Raw genomic sequence first — 6,599 nt, 5'->3', positions numbered from 1 at the left:
TTGTAGATATTTGAAACCACCATCTTTCCTCTCAGAAATTGTACCAACATTTTAATTGATCTGAATATTTCAGGTGACAATATCAATGAACATTGGGCAATAATTAGTTGAATTGAAATACATTTTGTAATTAACTCAAATGAGCAGTGAAATTGACTTGGCATACAGCAGAGCAGACATTTCTACATTCCCAGCAACCACATTTCCAGCAGAATTTAATCAGAAAATGCCACAGATACTCCGCAGGTCAGGCTGTACCTGTGGCTGTTAATGTTCTAGATCCCAAACCCTTCATCGGCATTGGGAAAGGGATTAAATTAGTTTTTATTGGTGAGTAGGTGGTGGGTAAAACACGGAATATCTCTGATGGAGTGAGACCAAATGAGTAAATGTGGCAATAGTTAAAGGACTTCTGTTCTCACATTATAGGTTTAGTGATGTTGAGGAGTGCTTAATATTCTGCTTATTAATATTTACAGCAGCAATGGAAAGGCCATTGTGCTGAAAACCTTCAAACAAGACATGCTTAAGAAAGCTGGATACAATAGGGATCTTAATGAGTTTTGCTGCTGAATAAACCTTACAGGCAGGGTCACACTTAGCTCAACTTATAAAGATCTCTGTATTTTCTACCAACTATTAAGTTAACCTTTCTTATTGGATTTATAGTGTTCACTGCTACTGCATTGTATGCAACAACTAAACTGAGAGTGTGTGACATACGGTATACTGGAGTGCAAAATGAATTTTATTAAGTTAATATAGGACACTGAAGTGTTCTCTAACTCACTGTGAACGGTCACCTCATAACTCTGTAGTAACAGTGTCACAAAGTGTTCATTACTAACCACAGCATAACCATCAACATCCGATGTCAACCTTCAACATGTTGATGACCAGTGGCCCAAATTATTTTTCATCAATTCCTTTGAAATTTGAGAATATGAATGGTTTATTAATTGGTGTGGAGCCATTGTACTTACCCACAGTTACCACAGATCGGAAAAACTGATTACTTAAATTAGTTAGTTTAATTCAAATGACTTCACCTCAAGTAGAAAACACTGAATACTGGTAAGCGACACTTGCAAAGAGAAAAGAAAGTTAATGAGTTCAATCAATAACCACTCAAGGACTTCAGTTGAAATGATCAATTTAACAGAGTCATTTTACAATTGTGCAGCATGTCAACTTCACAAACCAGATTAGGATAACTATTAGAAATAAAAATATATAATAATGTAAATGCAGGTTGTTACAACAGTGCTGATTTCAATGGTCTCCTCAGTTCATTGCCTGAGCCTCCTGACTGGATTATTGTATTATAGTTGTCATAGATCATAGAACATGGAAGAATACTGCGCAGTACAGTCTCTTTGGGTCCACATGCTGTGCTCAGCTTTTAACCTACTCCAAGATCAACCCAACCTATCCCTTTCACATAGCCCTCCTTTTTTCTTTCATCCATATGTCTGCCTGAGTTTCTTAAATGTCCCTAATGTATCTGCCTCTACCATCACACCTGGCAGCACGTTCCAAGCATCCATCATTTTATTATGTTAAAAAAAACCTCCTTCTGACATCTCCTCTAAACTTCTCTCCAATCACCTTAAAATTATGCCCTTTTGTATTAGCCATTTACACCCTGGGGGGAAAAAGTCACTGTTAGTTTCAATTACAGTATGAGTAGAATCTCTCTTATTTACACCACATTTGCATGCATAAGGACAATTAGCAACAATGCTTACAACATCCAGTCTCACTGGTAACGAAGAGTTTCATAAAGAAAAGTAACTTGATAAAAAGATCATGTGAGCGAAAATGCTGCCCAACCTGCAGCTTGCATGATTTAATTAATATTCATTTACTACAGTTTAGCTATCATTATTTATGAACGAATACAGCCTGGATGTTGTGAAGTAAAGGTTTTGCAGGTAACAAGTTATATAATAATTGCAGACAGACACAACTCACCTGTTTGATGTTGCTGTCCACTAAAATTACTGATGTGTAAAAAGCAATTGATCACTTATTTGCTGTCAACCACTCTCTGCCATCCCGAGATTGGAATGAATTTAATCAGGGAAATGATTATAAGGAGAATCTCAAGTGCTTCCCATTGACACTATGAATCTCGAGAGACACTATATTTAACCATGAACTGTGCTGTAATTTTCAAACAGCTGTGAAAAATTGTCAGCCTTTTCCAAAATTAAAAAAAAGAAAATGCTAAAAACACTCAGCAGGTCAAGCAGCATCACTGGAGAGGGAGAAAAATGGTTAATGTTTCAGGAGGCTGGTCGTTCTCCAGAAATCAGAAATTAAAGAAACCACCGTGTTAAATTCAAAAGAGAGGAATGTCTGTGATAGAGTGGAGATTTAGATTCTCTGGGTGTCAGGGGTTCTATTAGTACAGTCTGTGAGATGCAGAACTCAGCAACTGTTGGGAAACATATGTATGAACTTACCGCAGAAGTAGCCACTTCTCACACAAACAGGAAAGGCTGGTTATCTGAAATTGTAGAACTTGAAATTGAGTTCTGACTGGTATAAAATGTTGAGTCAGAAGAGTAGGTGCAGGTTTCTTGTGCTTAAGTTGGCATGCATTGGAACAGCAATACCTATACAGAGGGCAGATTGGGAGCAGGATTGAGAATGAAAGTGCCAGGAGATCGGAAGTGTTGGGAGTGTTTATTGTTGCAATCAGTGTAAACCCTGGCAGGTGACATCCTCATGAACCACTTACTAAGCTGACATAAAGGTTAATGCATTTTATTTCTTTGACTAGCATTTAGGAAGGGATTGTTCTTAAAACTAAACAAAATCAAAAGTAGTGGAAGTGTTCAATACAGGACACATTCAAATGTTCCACTGGTCAAGAAATACTGGTGGGGAGACGGGTGGTAATAGGGTTAGGTCGTTGTTTCAAGCTCGGCAACAGCAAATCTCAGCCAACTCTTCACACCCTTGATCTTGCTTTCTACTAACTACAGTAACAGGCGATCAGGCTTTTGGATATTGGCCTGGCAATTGTGGAGCACCAAATACCAGTTCAGCTTGTAATACTCTGGGGGTGGACCCTCCATTCATCTCCCCTGCCACATTTGCCCATCACATTCACCAACAGAACTGGTTAAAATCCGCATCCCATGGAGAGAAACAGCGGACTGATCTCCCCATCAGCACCCTATCATGGTCATGGCCAAAACGGTGAAAACATTGCCTCCATCTATAAGCAAGAAAAAGATGGCTTCCTCGTTTGATCCTGTAATGGAGTTACACGTTACATGGTCACCTTTATCAAAGCTCGCACCCTTGTCTACCCAATTCCTTGAAAGGCCTTTGAAGTAGAATGAATGTAATGGATATGAGAGGTCGCTCAAAAACACCTTCTAAAATTTGTGTTGTTCTTTTCCCCAGGTGATAACCACATTATGCAGAAGTATGTTACTGAGCTAGTGTTGCATTGTCAGCGAGAGGTTGCAATTTAACAATTATTAGACCAAATGTGCTTTCCTTTCACATGCACACAAAAAAAAATACTTTTCCTGATGACCAGGCTGTTAACCTTTGATCAACAGCTCTGAAACAGATCGGCCAGTCACTTGTTTCATTGGTGTTTGAAAGACACTGTAGTGTATATTTTGGGGGTTAAAGGCTGTCTCGGTGCAGGGGTACCTTGTCTATGACCCTGCATGGTCTAAGTGTTTCATAGTCCATCCAACTCCCATTTCCATTAAAATCAAAATATTGACGATGTTTCAGAAACAATTAATTAGCTGTGAAGTTACTTTGTGGAATCATAAGGACATGAGACCTTTTTATATATAAATGCATGCTCTTCCCTATTTCTTACAGAAACTCAATAAAGTTTTAATCTTGTTAAGTGAAGGTAATCATGGGAGGCTTTGCAATCGATTGATTACATTAATTATAATTTACTTTGGAAATTTCAATATGTGTAGTGTTAGCAAGGAATGGGCAATAAATAATGAATAAAGCAAACCTTTATGAATAATGGGTGTAGAGGGGATTTGTGAGGCTAATTTAGTTGACGTCTTTCCAAGTCCACTTGAGAGATTTATTACTGACATGGTCCTACTGCACTGTGCTTCCATCTTGACATCACACGGTGAGGTGACTTAGCTCATGTACTGGTGAGAAAAAGACACCGAAATGTCATTAGCATTTCCAACTGGAGGGGTCTTAGCCAGACAGAACTTCTTTTCATGGAACAAATATTTTTGAAATAGATTTCTTTTTTATCCCCTTAAGAAAAGATATAATACAAGGTCAGTTGCAGGTTTGCAGTGTTTGAACCATTCATCAATTCTTTTTGCCAAGGCTGATTTAAGGCTTTAGGGATTAACTGATATCTCTTGAAATGAAAAGGGATGTGGTACTAATGAGGCATTGTCTGTCCATACCAAAAATTTAATGTGGGCTAAGGACTTCAGTGGGTATTTAGTGACCTTTATAGACAGCTTGCATTGTTGCCTAGCATGGATCTGTAAATCTTACTTATGCTTTACTGTAGTCAATAGAAACCGATCTAAAAATGACAAGATGGCACTTAGCAATTTTATCATGCTGTTTATCAAGCACAGGCAGTTTAAAAAAATTGGCCTTAAAAATGAGGAAAGAGATCACCAACTGATTCCTTTCAAAAGGGAATGATATAATTTGTTGGGACTGTATAACATAGTTCCTGAGTAAAGCACAGTGCTCTTGTTTCATGTTTGCAGCTAAGCTATTGCATGCTGGTTTACATAGATACACTACAGCTGAATTCACATCATAAAGAAATCTTTTGATTAGCAGGTGGAGGTGTACGTACAGACGCTTGTTACGGTTTGCACAAGAACACCACCAAGCATAGCAATAGTCACAGGATTCTTGTCAGTGTCTTTGTAGGTTGAGTTCCCTGGAGGGAATTCTGTCAACTGGAAGTTGGAGTTTTTACTGTATTTTTGTAAATATAGCAATTCTTTTTTCCATGTGATAACCTACTTGAGAAATTGTTCAGGCTGACTGGAGAAATCTGATGTGAACTTAATTGGCCAATGATAGATGCAAACTACACCCATCCTATATCAGGGCATACCAGAATTTGCAATCTTGCTTTCCTGTTGCAACTCAGACTTGAGAGTTATCTAAAAATCATCTTATATACTGATCATAAGCCCATGTCAGTTCCCTTCTCCTCATCCTCCACATATCCCTCGGCATTTCACCAAAGCAGCATACAGGCTGTGAAAAAACTGAAGGCATGTAAGCTGAGGGTAAAAATCCTGCCAGGCAAAACTCATCAGGTAAAGACATCATTGCCTCCTTTTTGTTGCAGTTCTATTGGTTTAACTCTACTAATTCAAGAATAGGAGCACTAATATGATCCCATCCAAATATTACCTAGCTTTTGGGCGGAGTAGGGTATCTTAAATTTTGTATGAGATAGGATATCATAAAAGCAAAAAAAAAAGTCTCTGGACTGCTGTTGTGTCACTGATATGGATTAATACTCTCAGAAAGACTTTATCCTCCCTCTGGGATTGGTAATAGTTCATTCGTTCAGTTATAAATTAACTATTTTATCAATATACACCTATCACACTGAAGTGTTAAAAATATAAGTATTGATAATTTTTTTCTGTTAACACTATTGCAGTTGAGTCAAGATTATCATCTTTCAGCTGACATTTCCTGTTAGATTAAGGTATGAAACTGAGCTGATGTCTGTAGTGATCTGTAATCACTACGTTGCAACTCAAGCATATAAATTATCTTTATTTATGAAAGTTTAGAAGTAAACTTTCTACCTTAAAGAAAAAGGGACTGAATACCAGGTGATTTTGAATGGGATTATGAAAGTGGTTTTGGCTTAAGGCACAAAATCCTCCCAGATGAATGGATTCTACATGGACTTTCGAAGACATGGGGAATATTTGTTAGGAAAGTTTAAACTTACATTTGGGGTGCAAACTCACAGATATCCATCCAGACCTGAGAACCTATCTTTCCAAAACGCCTGGGTAGATCACAGTCAATTATTAATTCCTCCGCCCTAGTTTAACAGTTTCTCTGCTGAAGGGAACCTGGAGTTCAAATCAAAGCAATAAGGATTGTGGAGTTATTTCTGTGTCTGACATAGAAAGAAAAAACAGCCAAGTCATTCTATTGTTCAATGAAATGATGCTCAAATTATGTCTTTGATCTCTTCCCATGGAAGATGCGTAAGCAGATATAATGTGTTATTATTTTTAAAGTTTAGCTTTTGTTCAGATAAAAAAAAATTAAAAAAAAATTCTGTCTTTGTTTCTTAAATCTTTAAGGTACATGACCTCTTCTTGCATTGATCTATTTTTCTACTTTATTTATGAAAAATGCCAATGTAAATGCTAAGAGTAGGGATTATTTACTGTACAGAATTGTCAATTACAAACCAAAGATTTCATTGTGCTTTCCATGTTGCTGTGTACAAGAAGGATATTTGCACTTGCATTTTAACTGTTCTTTTGCTGCTTTACTTTGTCTTTTATTTATTTGCTTTCTGTTCTTAATAAACGTGGCATTATTCTGCTCATGAAACTCCTGGAGTTTTT

The sequence above is a fragment of the Mobula birostris genome, chromosome 27, assembly GCF_030028105.1.
Source record: "Mobula birostris isolate sMobBir1 chromosome 27, sMobBir1.hap1, whole genome shotgun sequence".
Taxonomy (NCBI): Eukaryota; Metazoa; Chordata; class Chondrichthyes; order Myliobatiformes; family Myliobatidae; genus Mobula; species Mobula birostris.
The sequence above is the reverse complement of the archived record's forward strand: the minus strand, read 5'-3'. Positions refer to the sequence as shown.